Source organism: Elgaria multicarinata, chromosome 7, assembly GCF_023053635.1.
Source record: "Elgaria multicarinata webbii isolate HBS135686 ecotype San Diego chromosome 7, rElgMul1.1.pri, whole genome shotgun sequence".
In the NCBI taxonomy this organism is placed as follows: Eukaryota; Metazoa; Chordata; class Lepidosauria; order Squamata; family Anguidae; genus Elgaria; species Elgaria multicarinata.
In genome coordinates this window covers 24,743,603-24,763,775 of record NC_086177.1, presented here as the reverse complement: position 1 = coordinate 24,763,775, position 20,173 = coordinate 24,743,603, and positions in this window count along the sequence as shown.

Genomic DNA, 20,173 nt, shown 5'->3' with positions numbered 1-20,173 from the left:
TTTTCTTTTTTTAAAGTCAGGCATTCATCCCGTTAAAGTTCTAAAGGCATCCAATAAACTGAATTAAAATATCGATAATAATTCCAATCGTAATGTATTAAATGACAATGTCTTTTAGCAGACACATTTAACATACTCTTGTTGTTCTCAGTTAACCCCAGCTAACTGTGAAGAGACAGTTTCTATTCATCCTCTCTCCTCCTGCAATTTCATCCCCCCTCCCCGCTTCTTCCTTTCAGTGTTGTCAGAAAGAATGTACAGTATCCCTTGAAAAATCTCATCAGGAATTCTTCTTACCTGTTTGCCAGGCACCAAATTCCTCTAGAATTTGTAATTCTCCAGCAAGTGCTTCATTCTATCATTAAAAACAAACAACAACAAAACTCCTTTGCATGTGGCCTTTTTGCTATGAAGCAGCACATAAAACTATGGGCATGTCTACACCAGCCCTATATCACAGGATCATCCCAGGATCATTCCTGTGCATCCAAATGGTACACAGGGAATCCCGGGAGAAGGCAGGGACGATCCCTCCATTTTCCTGGGATATCCCTTAGGTGTAGAAAGGGCCTATGTGTGTGAGAGAGGGGGATGGGGGAGGGCATATAAAGCTCCCATCAAATATAAGAAACCAAAAAAGTCATTTGTTTCAGGTTTAAAAGGAATGTGTTTCCACAGCCTTCAGCAACAAAACAATTCTGCTACAGCTCTGTGCAGGCATTAAGCCCCAAAACTATTATTATTATTATTATTAATAATAATAATAATAATAATAATAATAATAATAATAATCTTCAAAATATTTATATAGTGCTTTATTATAAAGCACTGTACATAGAATTAAGAGGATCAGCAGTTTACAAATAAATAAATAAATACAATAAATACAATAATCCTAAGAGAAGGCCTTAAACAAACAATATAACAGTAAAAACTTAAAATGAAAATCCATACAAATTATGAGTGGCCACCACAAACATACAATATTCAACTCTACCAAATACAAGGTTACAGCAGAAATATCACAACAGCAGTCAGCAATATGAGTAGTGTAAAGTGCAGGCCCCATCACCACGCCCCCAAGGAGACCCCCAAAATGCAGGCAGCTGTGTTGGTCCCTATCAACAAACCAGTTCTGGCAGTTCTCATTTCTACTAGGAGCAGGACTTTTGCTCCCTCTCCAAATAATTTGCACTATAGGAGGAATAGCTCACAATATATTGCTGCTGGAAAATCAATTTTCTCCCCATCTACTATGAGGATTGAAGGTATCTTAAACCTTGGGCCTGATCCAGCCAGGACCCACACTAAACAGATTCAAAGGTACCAATATGACTCATGTCCATTTGTGTGAAAGAATTATTAAGCTTATTGATGGAAAATGAATGCAGATCATAAAAGAAAAGAAAAGCTTACATATGCCACTCAATTGATGTTGCTCTGCTTCCCTTGAAGCAATGGGTTCTGTCTCTAGTAGCTGGTTATCTGAGAAGGTGTGCACCTTCCCTTTCTCAGATGAGAACAGGTAACGGGCCAATCTGGCCGAGTTCAAGACTGTCAGAAAGTGTGTGCGTGCATACACACCTGTCCCTTCAACAAGGAGGAGAAAGTGATGCCTTTCTTTCTTAGCAGGAAAGAAAGTTTCTCACAGCAACAAGAAGAACATCTTTATCATCAAGAGAGGTGCACACCATGTAAAACAACTACTGTGCATGATCTAACTTTGTTAGTTGCAAAAAACATTGAAGCTCTGAAGACCAATGCTAATTTCCTAATAGTTGCCAACTGCCCTACAAAATAAGTACACATATGCTACAAGACACTGGCTGAGTTCGGACGACTCGGTAATCAACTGGGGGCGTTACTAGACGAGGCTCTAGCGCGCGTTACCTTCCGCAGTCACGTCGAGGCTTCCAGATGACGTTCACGAGGATCCGCCGTTATCCTGCGGTGAAGCCTCTTTCTCCCGACTTTAAAAAATTGAGTTTTAGGGCGCCTTTTCCTGCCGTCCCGCGGTAATTCGGAGTACGTGTGGGAGGATGTGAGGTCACTGCGGTCCGCACTGGGCAGGAAAAGGCGTGCTAAGGGGGAGTGGTCAGCGGCTTCGGTCAAGCCGCCTCCGCCATTTGCGCGCAGTCCGCCATCTGGGGCAGCGCGGCGGAGCAGCTTTTTTTTTTTACTCCCCCAGTGACAGTTTGCGCAGGAACGGAGGAACGGAAAAGTGGCTAGTGTGCTGCTGGGGTGTGTGGGGGATGGGTGGGGGATGTGCACCTGTTCTAGTGGTTTTTTTTTTATTTCCCCAGTGACAGTTTGCGCAGGACCGGAGGACCGGAAAAGTGGCTGGTGACTCCTTGCGGTGGGCAGCTACCGTGGCCGCATAATGGCGGTGCTGTACGCTGCCTGTTAGTGTGGGTACCAGGCTGGCAGAGGGCAGAGCTGTTTGTGGGCTGCTGCCATGGCTACGGCCAGATGTGGGTTGGCTCCTTGGGATGGGGCACAGGGCACAGAGGCGGTCATCGCCGCCGACACCTCAGAGGCATGATGGGAGATGTAGGCACAGAGTGGCCATGCAGACGATTGACCTCGGGTCATATGACACCCGCCACGACCCCCATCAGGAAGTGAGCGCATCAATGTTGACCCTCAACAGCACCAGCAGCACTTCAGCTGGCACTGGCACTGGCACTGCCGCCGCTGCCGCCGCCAGGGCCGGCGGCGGCATCGCTGACGGCTGCGCAAGTTTGCGGTCTTTCGGACGTGCGCAAACCGTGCAGCGAGCGGAAAAAAAAGCCGCGGCAATCAGGCCGGTGTGGCTGCGCAACCGTGCTCGCGGCGGCAGCAGCACAACCGGCGCAAACTTCCGCCACAAATCGAAGGCAGGTGTGGATCATGAGGCGTCACGGCTGAACGGGAAAATCCGCTTTCACCGCTCCTCAACGACGGAACACCCGGTAGGTCTAGCAACGGCCTGGGTGTGTGTGTAATAGGAACAGAATGGGACACAACCGTTGATTAGTGTGTGGTCCGAACTCAGCCACTGTGTATGACTCTGTGTAAGTTCACAACTCACTCATCACCATTCTTCCGAAACCAAATCCAATACAGCAGTTTGGGGGAGCTGAGTTGGGGCTGGGGCAAATGATCCCATCATCCCTGCTAATCAAAATGTCCTGGGGCTTCAACCCTGTGAAACCCTCCCTTCACTACACAACTGCAACTTACATGGGTTTATGCTTAAGGCCCAAAGAGCCTCTCCCACTGATTGCATACTACCTGTGATGTTCTACTGCATTATACTGTACCTGTTGTAAAGTTTGCTATTAAAGTTTATTAGCTTAAGTATGTAAAAGGTTTAAAGATGTACTCACTGTTTGTACTTACAGGATGTTGGGAAATATAGTGCCCTAGGCAGAATCTACACTAGTGCTTTATAACAGTTTGTAACAGTTTTTGCAACTGATTGGGCCGAGGACATATTATATATACCGTTTTCAAACTGTTTTCATAGTGTTGTATCTGCTTGGTGTAGATCCGGCCCTAGAAGGGGGAGTGAGTACCCCAATGAAAGGAGAGTGCTAATTGGATTTTGGTGTTGATTGCCTGGAATGGCTGGCTGTGAGAGAATGGGAGGAGTCAGAGGATTCTCTCTCTCTCTCTCTCTCTCTCTGTGTGTGTGTGTGTGTATGTATATATATATATATATATATTTGCTGACAGGTGGTTGAGTTGAGATGAGAATGAATTGGAGAGAGAGACTAGAGCTAGGAAGGGTCTGCGTGCTTTATTATTTTGGTGGAATTAGGTGGAGGGAAGGAGAATAGGGTAGCCTAGAAGGGGTAGAGTAGGCAGGAGAACCTTGAAGTCTCTATTTGAAATGTTTTAAGAGAAATTTCTGACTGAAACTGTTCAGCATTGTGCCTGTTACCAATATGCTTTTGAACTGAGGAAACTATCAAGCTTTTTTTACCTGACTAATCATTATGTTAATAAATTACATTTACTTACTTCAAACTGGTGTGATCATTGGGAGTACCTGAGAAAGGTACAGCAGTGGAAAGCAGATTTGGGAGCTAGGTTGCTGAGCTGTATAGCTGTGGGCCCTGACACACACACAGAGAATCAAGTCCATAAATCCCTTGTCACCTGTACCTGACCTGGGTCCTTGTACTCAGGAACAGAGGAATAAAGGAGTAGTATAAGGTGGGGTGATACCACAAGAAGACGGGCGGTGGTAGCATGCGTGGATTGAAATAGATCCAGAGTGACACCAGTGTATTTCACACTACCCTTTTGAATTCACCAGCAATGCTAAGTGGAGGTTCCATTTCCCATTCAAGCTTAGGGCATTAATATATGTTCTTATAAATAAAGGTGGAAAAGAGCAAATTTTAGGAAACTACCTTATACCTGATCAGACCATTTGTCAGCCTAAGCTCAGTATTTTCTACTTTGATTGGCAGTGGCTATCCATGGTGGGAGGCAGGGGTCTTCCCCCTGTCACCTGATTACTTTCATTGAAGGTACAAAACACATGCTCTATCATGGAGCCATGGTCTCTCCCCTAAGAAAATGCTTGAACTTCTCTTGAACTTCCAATGGACTTTTCTCTTGAGCAGAGTGGAGTCCCTCCTGTTTTACCTTGATGTTTGCTTGGGACAAAAAAATTGGTTACCACCAATAGGTGCCAGCAGGCACATGGTGGGAAGCAATTCAACCCCTTCACAAAGCTAGAGCCATCCACTGGTTCCTCTTAGTTTGCCACTACTGCAACGAAGTTTCTGCGACAATGTCACGGAGTGGGGAAAAATGCTTTTGGGCTGTAATCCTACACAGAAAATGCTTAAATCCCAATAAAGTCAATGAGACATAGCAACCTAAATATATACTGGATTGCAGCCTGACACCATCCTTGGTTTTTTATTCACCTCATATAGGATCAGGTCTATAATGCCACTAATAAGCTGGATATGATGACTTCTGTGGCCCTGCTCTATTAGATTCAAGGCATTCAATGGCTCTATTCATAGAAACCATGATAATATAGTGCATATTTCCAAATGATGCACAGTTGTTTGCTCTGTGTTTTCTTCTCACATCATTAACTGAGACAATGAGAGCATCAAACACTGTTCTCTCTTATCCATTTCAGTTGATGATACATTTACAAATATAAATCCAGATTTGATTGAATGGCACATGTTAGTACGCAATTAGCAGCCACTGCATTCACACTCTAATTGGCTTCCAATTGGCTTCTAAATCTAAAGTCTTTCAAATGCATGATTTTACTGAGTTGAACCTTAATGTTCTATGCAGAAAAAAGAGGGCTTAATTTGAGCCAGAGTCCCACAGCACTCAGTCTATGGGGTCATTTTTGGGTTAGGGTTCAACAAAGCCTAGTTTAATTTCTAAGAGAGTTTTTATATTCTGATTGGGAGAGCCCACCCAGAAGAACATGTATTTTAAAATTGTGATTAATTTTAAATATTTTGAAATGCATCCCACAGTTCTTTACCAAATTACAGTGTGTTGTACAGAATGCATTAAAACAACAATTAGAATGAATACAAACCCACAATAATAACAGAAAAAATGACTAAGCAGGGTATTAACTATTTCTAGGGCAACCGGCAGAAGTGGAGGTGCGTAACAGGTGAAGCTATTGTGGAGAAAACCAAACTCTAGTGGGGCAGAGTATAATCTACATATTTGGATTGGGAGGACACCCCAATTCAAAGGCAATGCCATGTGGCCAGGCATTGTGTGCATGCACACACACACACACACACAAAACTGAAGGAGACCTGAAATCAACTGAGAATATCCTGTTAGCAAGCCTGAGGCTGTGGGGCAAATTTTGAAAGTCTGGCTTGAATTTTGAAAAGGGCTTAGCCATAAAATCCCCTCCCCTCTTGTATTTTGGGTGAAAGCTCAGGAATGTATGAGTTTCCCCACCCCCCAAAATGTGCTCACATTGACATTCATGGGTAGGAATAGGAAACATTCTCACGCTTAATGAAATTCTTGTACATCTCTATCTAGAAATCACTTTGCCTCAAACACAAAATGTTATGGGTATCCAGATATTGGGCTTCTTTAAACAAGCAATTTATAGCATGCTCATAACTGGCCATTTACGGAAGTTTGCGGGTCATTTTGATGACATCGTGACCCTCCTGTACATCTCCTGCTCCTTTCCCCAGTTATTCCACTTAAAAATAAACCTTGTAAAACCCGATTCTTCTGAAATGGCTTGGGATTTCCTGCCATCCACCACTAGAGGATGCTGCCCCATTCATTTATATGAGATGGGAAGTTTTCAATTGCAGAGCACATGGTTGCTGCTCTCCTCCCATGTAATTCAGCTTGTGGAAGAGAAGCGTGGAAGAGAAGCAAGAAGCAAAGTGAAAAGCAAACATGATTTCCCTTTAAAGGGCTTCATTGTTGTCTACCATTTGTAACTCTCCCATGTTTTCCTACCGCCACTTCTGTGATGGGAAACACTGTAGGGGAAAAAAACCGTTAAGGAGGAAAAGAGGGCACAGTTGCCTTTTGGTTGGTAAAGCTATGAATCATAGAATAGCAGAGTTGGAAGGGGCCTACAAGGCCGTCGAGTCCAACCCCCTGCTCAATGCAGGAATCCACCCTAAAGCATCCCTGGCAGAGGGTTGTCCAGCAGCCTCTTGAATGCCTCTAGTGTGGGAGAGCCCACAACCTCACCAGGCAACTGATTCCATTGTCATACTGCTCTAACAGTCAGGAAGTTTTTCCTGAAAGCACCCTTGCTCTATGTACAGAATGGGAAACATCTCGGGAAAGAATATTTGCTCACAATATGCTTAAAATAATGTTAGATGGAAGACAAGGAAAGGGGGAAATCTCATCCTTTCTGCATTTTTTTCAATGTTGAAAAGCCCAATTCAAGCAAACAAAAAACATACAAAGGCACTCTAATAGAAATGAGATAGCCTGCAGTTGCTACACCCTGCTGCGATCCCTTGTTCAGGGAGCATGCGATTATGAGGGCAAACATTGCTGCTTGTAGATAAGTTTCTACTTTCCCCCCTCTCCCTACAAAAGATGTGTACAGGGAAGTCATAACTAAATAATGATAAATAACTCTCTTGCTTTGGAAAATGTCTTTCTGGAAAAGAAAGACTGGGGCCTAAAAGGCGGAGATTGGATAGCAGGTGGCAAACCAGCACGAGCGCGGATTTAAATCACAGACATTTCATTTAGAGGTTTCAATCTGAATTGTAGCTTTAATACTACAGAGGCTGAGCAAGTGGCAGATATTCTGTGCCTTAGAGACCAGGCAGCCAGAACTAGTTATTTCATTATGGAGAAGCAGCAGGATGAAACTCATGGATATGACTGTGCACTTTTTAGGAAAATTAAGCCAGTTAATTTGCAACTTCTAGAAGGCTGGAAGTAGTTTCCCAACTTGATCTGAAAGTTGTTGTTTCCTCCCTTTCGTACTGTGCAATGGGATGGGATGTGTGCTGTGGGAAGAGAAGATGAAGGATACTTTGAAAAATGAAGTGGTTGAGTAGCACGTGCCAACCCTTACAGAACCATTGATCCATTTAACTCAGAAATGTTTACAGCAGCCTGCTTTTGACTACAACTCCCATCAGCCATACTGGCTGGGACTGATGGGAGTTGCAGTCCAGAACATCTGAGAGGACCAGGTTGAGGAAGTGGTGGCAGCTCTCCAGGGTTTCAGGCACCTGGAGATGCCATGGATGGAGCCTGGGACCATCTGCATGCAAATTAGGGCTGTGCGCGGTTCCCCCAATCCGCTCCGCAAATTCTGGATCAGGCCCGCTCCGCCCCACATCGATCCACCTATGGTCTGCTCCGCTGCGGAGCTCCAGATCCGAATCGGAGCTCCGCAGTGGCGGCGACGCCAGGTATGGCCCCCTCCCTCCTCCCCCTTACCTTCATCCATCGCGGTCCAGTGGCTGCTTCAACTGAGCCCAAGGACTCAAACCGGAAGACCGTGGCCTGGTCTTCCAGTTTGAGTCCTCGGGCTCAGTTGAAGCCACTGCCGGAACGTGACAGACTCAGGTAAGACCCTTTCCCCCTTCCCCGGCTCCGTTGCCGCATGGACTGCGGCGCTGGTGCCAGGTAAGGCCCCCTCCCTCCTCCCCCTTACCTGTGTCCATCGTGTTCTGCCAGCAGCTTCACCTGAGGCTGAGGCTCAAAGCGGAAGGGCAGGCCGCGATTGCGGCCTGATCTTCCGGTTTGAGCCTCAGCCTCAGTTGAAGCTGCCGCCGGACCGCAACAGAGGCAGGTAAGCCCCCCTCCCCTCTGCCCCCTTACCTGGCTCTGCTGCCATCGCCACACGGACTGCGGCAGTGCCAGGTAAGCCCCCACTTACCTTTTTGTTTGGAGCTCCAGATCAAGGCAAAGGATCCGCTTGTTCTTGATCCTCTTCGCCTCGATCCACAGCCCCCCACCCACCCACTTCGTCTCCGCCTTTGTCGGAGGCGAATCAGGCCGCCTCACTATTGCTTCTACGCTCTGAAGCGAAGCGGAGCACAGCCCTAATGCAAATCATGTGCTCCCTCTAACGGCCTATGTGCAGCTTTGATTGCTTCCCTTTACCAATATATAGGCCTAATCTACACCAAGCAGGATATAGCAATATGAAAGTGGTATATGGTATGTGTCAATGGGCCCCAACAGTTGTCAGTCCCGTTTTAAAAGATATCCAAGTTGGTGGCCATCACTGCATCTTATGGATTCCATGATTAAACTGTGTGTTGTGTGAAATACTACTTCTTATGTGTTCTGAATCTGGCCAATATATCTCCATCATGACTAGTAGCCATTGCTACTTGTTGCCTGCTAGGTCAGCGATTGCTTTGGAAACTGCTCCTTATAAGTTGGAGTTGTACACTTCTACCGTAGATGTACCACAAAGAGAGTTGTTACTCCTTTAGAAATCATGGCTGGCTGCTGTTTCATCCCTTTGGCTTTTTCATAAGAGACAGCCCATTTGTTTAGGCATTCCCTCTGAAGCACTCCTAGGAGGCAAGGGCAGTAGAAAGGCATCTCCAGGTCTTCAACACTGGCTGAAATTATCTTTCAGTTTGACATGCTTAAGATCATGGGTCTAATGGCATTTATCCTTGTCGCTTTTACAGACAGGCAATTATCTGTGCAGAAAGCAAAGCAGGATATCAGGACAAGGTCTATTTCGTGGAAGCATTATCCTTTCAAGTACGTGTCCTTGATTGCACTGTTTGCCCAGTGGTCACTGTGGGTTGCAAGTTTCCTAATGACTCAAGTTAAGGCTATTCACTTGCTAAGAAACACTGATGAGGCAGACTCTTCAGTCTTTGTCAGTACTGTTCCAACACATTTTGCTGCCTGAAGCAGGTGTGGGTGAATCTGTTAGTTTTGCTTTCTCCTGCATTCAAATTTTAAAATTCTGAAGTTCTTTCTCTCCTGAATATGAACGTATGAATATTGGTAAATTCTTCTCAAAGCTAAGCTGAAATGAAATTCTCACCCATCTGTACCAGTCAAATTCAATTCGTACAGCTACTACCAGCATGGAGACAATGTCTTGTTGTACCTGCTTGCCATTTTGCTGTTAAACATGAAGAGCATATCAGAGGGGGGGGGGGAAGGAGTAGCAACCACAATTCAGCACTAATATGGTTGAATGTAAAGGGATTGAAACCCAGATGTTTAAAACCAAAGCACCCAAAGCCCTAGGACTGAATGGGCATATTTTGTAGTTTTGGTGTCTCCCACATTATTATTATTTTAGTCTCAGGTTCTTTATTTTGTTTTTGTCCCCAATATTTAGAACTTCACAAATTTTGGCAAATTCTTAACAAAACCAAACTGAAGTGAAATTCTCACCCATCCCTACACTGAAACTGAGCCAAAATGGCGCGCACACACACACACACACACACACACACACACACTGCTTAGCTAACTCTTTGAAAAGTTGTGGTGTACCATTCAGACACCATTCCCACCTTCACTTATGCCTCCCCCCTGCAGCACTTCCTGAAGCAGGCCACTTCAACGGCTTCATGCCAGGGCTGGGCTGGTTCTTCACAAAGCTACGGAAAAGTACCCACATCACTGTTTCATTCTATTCTCCACCTTTTATCCTGAAGTCACCTAACTGAAATGGGTTGAAGATGAAGAAGTCTAGTGCAGGCAGTGCCCTCATAATCCCATTTCCCTCACTACACAACTTAATCTCCATGAGCTTGATCTGGAATGGCTAACTAGAGCCCTATAGGCCATTGTCTTTCTCTGTCCCCTCCCCAGTAGCAGCACCAAATTTAAATCAAAGGTGTTAACACAAGAATGGGGTACGTTCTAGGTTTACATTTTCAGTGTCTGCAATTGTTTGTGTTAAAATGAAGCCCTCTTTAGTGGCGCACCTAGGTAATTTGAGACCCTGGATTAATGCTGCCACCCTACGCATGTTTACGCAGAAAAAGCGTCCTACAACTACCAGCATTGTCCCACCTCAAGCTAGCCATGCTTTTAAGAGGTGGAGTTAGGTAACTTTCGACCCTGGACTTAGAGTGCCATCCTATGCATGCTTATGACATTCTTCTGTCTAAACATGAATAGTATAGCATTCTTACTGAATTTACGGGACCCCTTCTCCTTTAGATGGCCATGCATATTACTTAAGTTGTGAAGCACAGTATTAACATTTCTTTCCCCCACCTCCAATGTTCCATGCTTTACAACTGCTTCTACATTATTGATACTTTACAACAAGCAAACGAACCGCCCTGATTCCCCCCCTTCTTTTTGTTTTTAACGTAATATGTTGAACACATGCAGTTTTGTGATTTAAACTCACTTAAATCATAACACCATCATAAGTTCAGGAATAAAATAGAAGTTTGGTTCTGTCACCCTGATCCTAAACACATTTACTTGGGAAGAAGAAATCACTTAGCTGCAGAAAAGGAATATATATATATATATATAAATATAAAGAAAAATAACCAAATGAACATCCGTAACCGTGGGCGTGCTCGGCTGCTCACCCCAAATATAATCTTTGTTTTGTTTTGTTAGTTTGTTTTGAAGAAGGAGGAGGAGGAGGGATGCTGCAGTGACAAACATCATCAGAGGCAGTAAGTATCAGAGACAGTTCAAGGGACATGGGCAGGAGGGTGCTATTGCACCCATGTTCTGCTGGTGGGTCCCTGGTCAACAGCTGGTTGGCCACTGCGGGAACAGAGTGCAGAACTAGATGGACCCTTGGTCAGATCTAGCATGGCTCTTCTTATGTTCTTGTAATCTCAGTCCCCGAGAACTGACCCTAGCTGCACCACTGGATCTGTTTTGTTTTTTCCAAGCCCATTTTGCATCACAAGCCCATTCTTACCTTTTAAGAAGACTCTGGAATGACATCCACCTTGTTTTGCTTGGCCCAAATTGGGTGAATATATTGCCCTTATTAAAATTGCATGTTAATGACAGACAGATACCTCCGCAGAAACAGTCCATTTCGTCTGTAGTTAATCACGATGCAATAACAAGGGAGGTTCCAAACTGTGTTAATGGAGAAAGTTTGCCACATATTCCATGCCAACTGGCTTTGGTTAGTCATCTCCACTTCTCCTGGCAATCCCGCTCATGATCCCAGTTCACCCTTCCTAAAGTACTTCGCTTCCTCAGATGCCATTTTCCTAGGAACGCTTCCAGCTGGGCGATAAATGAACAGGACCAGCCTGTTGATTCACAGAATTTCAATCCAATTTTGTACATTTGAAGGGGGAGAGGGTTACTTTCTAGTCCTGTAATATGCTTAGCCAGCAGCATGGCTTTACTAAACATGGAACCAGTGTGGCGTAGTGGCTAAAGTGTTGGACTGGGAGTTGGGAGATCCGGGTTCTAGTCCCCACTCAGCCATGGAAACCCACTGGGTGACTTAGGGCCAGTCACAGACTCTCAGCCCAGCCTACCTCACAGGGTTGTTGCCGTGAGGCTAAAATGAGGAGGAGGATTATGTATGCTGCCTTGGGTTCCTTAGAAGAAAAAAGGTGGGGTATAAATGCAATAAATAAATAAATAAATGTAGCATGCCCCTCTGTAAGTCCCAGTTGCTGAGAATGTATCCCACTATGGCATGGCCATGTTTTTCATTGAATGAAGATCCCAGAAGCATGCTGGTCCTGTTTGTGGCCTCAGTCCAGTAGGGCATCACTATCGGACAACTCCATAACACATGGACTAGATTAGCCTGCAGAATGTTACACCTCCAACATGGTGTCCAATTTGCCTTGTGTAAACACTTCAGCTCTATAAGATGCAGTCTGAAGTCAATGCAGATTAAATTGGTGTGTAAAATTAAATCTAATAATGAACCAGCCAAGTTAAAGCTAAACATTTCAGCTTCTAGTGATTGCTCAGCTTCTTCGTTCTGTATATTTTCACTTTTTAACGTTTCCTGCAACTTTGAGAACCATATTTAGGGGAATGGAATCATATGGTAGGCAATGACTAAAGCTAAATTACTTCATTTGTCTTGGTGAGGCTGTCATTTTGCAATATCAACCATCTTTTCATATCATTAGTAGAATCTATATAATGGAAATTTGAAGGGGGAGAAAAAGCCAGCTTCAAAATTTATGAGGAATCATTTATTCTAATTCAGTGCTTGCAGTATCTTAACTGCAGCATGAAGGCATTAAGAAAAACGAATTCACAAGCTCAGTGTAAACGCCAGCTTTTCTGCTATTTGGCCTTTTGGGCTTCTAATTATTGATAAATGGGGTAATAGCAGAGCCCCATTCTTTTTATGAATGTGAACTCAAATTAATTTATTCCTGTTTGAAATTGGGAGATGCTGATTTTAAGACTGATGTGGTATGTGTACACTGGGAAAGAAAATAGGAAATTTTGTGTTTCAACTATAACATTGTTTAGTGCTCTCCTAGATCTTGTAGGGCAGGTTTAGGGGGTCAGTTTCCTTGTGTAGAGAAAGAATTGTAATGATTTATTTATTTATTTTTGCAATACCTTTTAAAATATTAATATACAGGTAGAGCAAGTGGAAGCAAGCAGACTTGGGCAGGCAGGACTTTTCCTCAAACCATAACAGTTCCCTGAAACAATTATATCCCCCATTCAGAAGACACCTTAAGCCAAGGCTTTAACCACGGTGAATACAGCATTTTGCTTTATTCACCAGGGTTAAAGCCATGGTTTAAGGTGTCTTCTGAACAGGGCCATACTATTGCCACAGCCCTTTTGTCTGAAATGTAGTACTGGCATTGTGAGCTTTCTTGTACTCATAGGCCATGGCTAGACCAAGCCTATATCCTGGGATTGTCCCGGGATCACCCCTGTGCATCCAAATGACACACAGGGGGTCCAGGGAGCAGGCAGGGATGACCCCTTCATTTGCCTGGGATAATCCTTAGGTCTAGCTAAGGCCTTAGAAGATTCAAAATTACTTCCTTTTTTTAGATCTCTTGGCCCATACATTCTACCTGAGGAAGCAAGGTATTCAGCCACCTCCTATTTTACAGGTGTGGGTGACCTGGCATTCCAGTATTATGGGGTATAAAGTGAAAAATCCTTTCTTTCTTCATACCATTCATGATTTCAGAACCCACTATAATATCGCCCATGAGTCATCCTTCCACACCCAGCCCCCCATAATGTTACATGTCTGTTTATAATGAGTCTATGGGTATGGGTATGCATTCCTGTTATATCTCTGGGTGTTATGATGAGTATTTCTAGGGTGAAAGTGATATGAGTGGCTGGAAAAATGATGGATTTGCATTTGTGTGATTATTGGCGGAGTGAGTTTGGGTGTGTGAAGTGTGCATACCTATATAAAAGTGTGTGCCATGCTGTGTGAGTCAGGCAGGGAATAGATTAGAGAGAGATTGCATGAGTTAGAGATATAGTAAAGAACTGTGGTGATTATGATGTGATTAAAGAGTGTGTGACCTGGAGTACTGTGAATGAGATAACATACATTAACAGAACCATTAAGAGTTACTTGTTTACTATTCAACAACTTATTGCTGTAATTAATAACATTTCATTTATTTATACAAATCCTACACCTTTGGCTCCTGGTCACATAATGGGAAGGTAATAAAGGAAACCATACAGGTGACAATATAAACAAGCGTGTCCTCACAGCTGAAGGAAAATGTAAAAGCCTTAAAGGTCTTGGTGGCAGTATGACTAGGGGGAGGGGGACTACTTCCTGCAGGGGTGAGAATGGTCTTACAGAAAAAGGATTCTCACTGACAATAGGCATGAACACCACACTCCACTTGTGGGCAGGTGCTCCAACCCTTTCACCATTTTGCACACACTTTTCTATCCAGCTCTGTGACATCCTTTTTGAGATAGGGGAACCAGTGCTGTCCACAGTATTCTAAATGTATATAAAGATATTATGAGAATTGGCATTTTTATTTTCAAGCCTTTGCTAATGAGTGTCAACATTTTTGCTGCAACAACACCCGAAGTTAGACCTTCCATGCATTTCTCAGCTTGTGATGTGTTATGCAAAAACAAACAAACAAACGAAAAACCACCAAAATGTTCTCAACAGTGTACACATGTTGGAAAAAATGTGCAAAGAAAAATGTGTATGTTTCCAAAATGCACACAAACATGTTTCAGTCAAGGGGTGGGGTGGAATGGCAACCACCAGAAAAAAAAAAAAACTGGTGGAGAATATTCAGAAGAAGAAGAAAAATTTGCAGAGTGGCTTCCCCCCCCCCTTGGGGGTGGGAAGTAGGAAAGAAATATCTCAGAAATTCACTTTTAAAAAAATGACTTTGGAGATATTTTGTCTCTAGATGAAACAAGGCTCTTTAAAATAATGTTGGCAAGGACAGGGTTAAGTCCTCACTGTATAAGCTGAGAGTTTCTCTTTCAGTCCTGAAAGATTGCTAATCAGTCTGGCTCAAATTAGAAATGTGAAGGACATTTCAGTATTTAAAGCAATCACAGCATCTCCCCGTAACACCCATTTAAAAATAAAAATCTGAAGGCTTACTGGGGAAACAGCACCAAGAATCCAGCACATTACATTTGATCATGTCCTGAAAAATAAGGTGGGGGAAAATAAGGATGAAAAACACAGCTCAACTCTCCTAAATAATGTTGTACTTGGGATTGGATTTGAGGATTGACTTCCAGAAAATAAACATCAAGGGATGATATACCTTCTGTCAGTAGGACCACAATGGGAAACACCTCATGTAGATACCAAGGCATTGTCTGAAGGTCTATGATACAGCCAGCATGCAGAAGCTGAGGTGGTCTGGGTCTGCTCAGTGGCTGGATGGGGGACCACGCCAGAACTCTATGTAACCAGCTTTAATTCCATGATGGAAGGAAGAAAGGAGGGTATAAATGTTACCAAGACATTAAAATCAGATATCATCTCTTGGAATAATAGTGCATGAACAAGGAAGAGGGAACTTGAATTGACCCACATGTTCAATGGCCTACAAACATTACAGGCCTTCTGGAGACCCTACAGTAAGGTTGGGGAACCTCAGGCCGGGGGTCTAAATACAGCTCTCCTGGCCTCCAATGCTGGCCCTATGGGGTTTCCTAGATGACCACATTTCATTTCCTCCAACCACCGATCATTTGATGTTTTCCTGACTTTTGTACAGGTTTTTCCCCATTACAGAAGGTCAAAATACATCTCTCAAGTCTTAGCTACTGGCAATAAGAGCTTAAGAGCAGGATCCACACTACTGCTTTACAGTGGTATTGAAGTGCACTGACAACTGTTGGGGCCCATTAACACATACCATATACCGTTTTCAAACCACTTTTGTAGTGTTATATCCTGCTTGGTGTAGATCTGGCCTTAGTTACAATATGATGGGGTTTTGTTTTGGTTTTTTGGTATTTTAGCCCCACCCCTTTTACCTTCAGTCCTGCCCACCAATGGAATCCAGCCCCCCAAATTGAATTCAGCACTCAGGCTGAAAAGGGTTCTCCACCCCTGACTTCCAATGACCCCGTTCAGTCAACACACTAAGCCATGGTTAGGCCACTAACCTTTTTGCAGAAAACAGTTAACGTGTGTGTTTTAACTGTGGTTATGTAGCCATCATGATTAGGAATGGTTCACTTGACCCGCTAAGCCATAGAGTTTAGCTCAAAATGCTTGACCACCATGGCTTAGCATGTCGTCTGAACAGGGTCAATGTGAAAGTTTTTTGAGTGGCCTCCCACATGAGGTAATATGATGTGAGAATCTGCTCTAAGAGATTTAGGACACCACCCTACGTACACAAATCCGAGGGTATGTCCTACTGAACTCAACAGGGCTAGCTTCTGAGTAAACATGTATAGGGTTGCTATTTACTTGGCTCGTCCATAAATTCATCCATCAGCTGACAACAATCCTTGTCAATGTTTCCGAGCTGCTCCACTTCAGCTACAAATGATGATTTGTTTTTAATCCTTTCACTTTGTACAGTGCACTTAACCATCCCATCTCTTCTCTCTCATGTTAGCAACCTGTTATTTCCTTGGCACATCACTCCGCCCTTATACAGCACTTTTCACACTCTTGGCAGCAATATAAACAATAATCTGGATGTGCTTCCAGAAAAGAAAACCCATTCCTGGTGCTAAAAAAAGAATGAGGTAAGACCCTCTTCCATCATTCCCCCTCCCTTCTCTCTCTCTCTCTCCTCTCTCAGAAATAATGTTATATTCCTTTGATATTAAGAGGCTTTAGGTCTGCTTTTCACAAGTGGTCAGAGTAATTCCTGTGAATGTATAATTTATTGATGTCTGCAGAGTGCTTTAGGTTTCTCTGGGACAGAAGGTGCTATATAAATGTAGATGTTACGGTTCTCTTAGGAGAGAAACTGCATTAAGGAGCATTTGGGCTCCCTTAAGCTATGGCATTCCAGTCGACAGTCATCTCTAGGAACCTAATGAATCATTTCAAAATTATTTTTGGATATAATTATTATTCCAATCAGAAGTAGGTTAACCAAAACTTGTATAACAGAGTCTGGGGCCATAGCTAGACCTAAGGTTTATCCCTGGATCGTCCAGGGGTCAAACCTGTTCATCTAGGTGACACACAGGGGATCCAGTGCTCAGGCAGGGGCGAACCCTGGATGATCCCAGGATAAACCTTAGGTCTAGCGGTGGCCTGGGTCTCCTTAAACCATGACCAATCAACAGCTTGCTCATTCCAATACTTGAGACCTAATTCACAGATAACTCATTGTAAGGTAGATTTCAAAAGCCCTCCTATGACTATAATAGTTTGCCACTGCTGGGGTTACCACCTAAGGGTTGACACCAAAGGGAGTCAATCCCCTTTGGAAGCCATGAAGGACAAGAAGACCTCACTTTGTGTGTGTGTGTGTGTGTGTGTGTATAGGGTGTGGGTTTTGTGGAAAGCTTTTAGTACTAATTGGGCCTCTTAGAATGTGCAGTTTTGGTAGTTGTTTTAATACTGCTACAGTGGGCTTTTTGAAATATATCTTGGAGACTGGAGAAATGAGAGCATGTTGGGAGCAGATTGGGAGTGACTGTTCAAGTACCAACCAGCAGGGGGAGATATGGCAGGAGATTGTAACCTGACCATTGCAGGGAAAGGTAGTTAAGCCAATGTTTGGCCTTCCCTTCTTTCAGATTGTTATCTACTGAAATAAGCCATGCTGATAGAGAAGGTAATCCTTAGTATGGCTGTGCATCCCCTACCCGAACCACTTCAGAACCTGATCCGGACTGGTTCGGTTCAATCCGAACCTTCCCCGATCCACTCCAGAAGGGGGAAATACAGTGGGGGGAAAGGACAAAGGGGGAGGAACCACTCTTCAAAAGTAGACGCCCACAGGATTGGGACGAAAATCTGCCGGGTGCATCCGCCTGGGGCCATGAGGACTGGACGCAGGGGCATCTGTTGCCCTCGTGGGCCCAGGCGGAATTTAATCCCTACACTAAAGGGATGTGGTTAATGTCTCTTTGCAGAAGGGAATTGTTCCCTCTCGCTTAAAAGAGACACAGCAATAAGATCTTTATTAAAGAAACCTCCCTCTCACCCAGCAGATTTGTCTACATAGGCCAGCTTCAAATGAAGCATTCTTGGCTATGGTGATTGAGAAGGCTGTGGTGTTGCCACTTCAATTAAATCTGGATGTTATTGAGGACCTCGACCATTTCAGTCAGGTTTTCAGCTGGGATATGGGACTGAGCTAGGATTTATACTACTGCTTTAAAATGGGTTATAACAGTAGTGACAACTGTTGGGGCCCAGGACACACTCCATGAACAGTTTTCAAAGTCTTATATCCATCTTGGTGTAGATCTGGCCTGAGACTCCATTGGCCACCTTAGTGAATGGCCTACGGAGAATTTGGATGGGCGGAGTGTAAACCTACTAGTTTCTTAGGCCTCTTGATAGCAATTTTAATACCATTGACCATAGCATCTTTCTGATATCCTTCTGGGGCTGGGCCTTGGGGGTACAGTTTTGCAATGGAACTTTATATATTTATTGTGGGAGACATGGATGTAATACTGATGTAGCCGTAGCTCACACGTGATACATGGCCCATGAAACAATTCTCAGCAGTCAGCACAAACTTTTACACTTGTTAAAATCCTTCTAGAAGTTGTGATGGTAGAGGATCAGGGCAAGCTGCAAAGATAGATTGGGAGTTTAAGCTGAATAGAACATTACTGGTCCATGGAAAAGGAGGAACAGGGTGGGGGGAAATCACTGGAAATGAACCCAATTCTGCCTTCCTACCAAACCAACGTTGTCTTGCCTTTCATGTTTCTCCAACTACCTCCTATTTAGAGACTGTGGGCAGGGAAGGAATAAAAAAAGAAACTGGCAGGGTCAGAAACAAAGAGTGTTGGCTGCAAAAGAACAGACAAGATGTGAAGTTTAAAAGCTATGCTCTGTTAGCTCAAGACAGCGGGAAACTTGTTGGGTGCACAATCCCGGATGAAAGCAGCTGCGAAGGTCACAGGTTGTAACCCAATTTAATAGCTAGATGAGGGGAATCATACAATTGACCTTGTCTTTTGAAGCATGGGGAGGAAACGTTGGAGCTAAAAATATTGCTCTGTGGAGGAAGCTTCCTGGCATAGTGCTCAGATTCTAGAGTGTGGCTGCACAGAGGTAGGTTTTTGAATGAGGTTAATCAGGCATGGTCATATTTTCCTAATATGGGCCAAACCTGTGCTACTAGTTATACCATTATCCCCCAGTTCCCCACTTTCATTAAGCTCAAACACCTGTTTTTATTAAGCTTCCTTCATGCTGCTGAGCCAATATGCATAGCACACTTCCTTCTCAGGGAAAGCAAGAAGCTACTGGGCAAAATGACTGTGGGCCCATCCTGACTGCCGGATCCCTGGGGAAAAAAAGGTTCCTTTTAGTAGGTAAGGAGCCCTGGTCTTTTTGCTGCAAAAGAGATCACGAGGGGAGAGGGAAGGGAGCCTGAGGACATGCATCCAATGCTGTGTGCCATCAGAATCCAGTTCCCTCCTCAGAGAACCTTGCAGGGATGAAGGGACTGCTGCTCTCCTTCATCACTGGGCATGTCTACACCAGGTGATATCTGGGGATCATCCTGGGGATAATCCCTGTGCATCCACATGATACACAGGGGATCCCAGGAGCAGGGAGGGGTGATCCCTCCATTTCCCTGACATATTGGCATACCATTGTTTTGCAGTTTTTCCCATGGTTCTGGGGTGATCCTGAGGACCACGGGTGGTGTGGCCACCCATTCCAGCTTCTTCTCTCCTCCCCACAAGTAGTGGGGGTCATCACAGGGAAGGAGCTGGGACAGGGGGAATCCAGGGCCATCAGGGGTGAGTGGGGAGTGGGGTCGGGGCTTTTTTAAAAAACCTTTTCACTAGAGCGCAGGTGCACTCCAGCTCCTGTCTTCTTAAAAAAAAAAAAAAAAAAGCAGGCACAACGTCCTCCTTCCTCCCTGGACGTTGTGTGCCGTGTGTGAACCCAGGGAGAGGATCTTATGATCAGCATATCACTAGATCCTCCCCCTCCCCTGGTGTAGACATGCTCACTAAAAGGATTACTGGCGGGGTAGGAGTCATCATGTTGATGGAATTTCGACTGGTCTTTTCTTATTCTCATTATTGGAACTGGCATTCCTTTTCACCTAAAGTA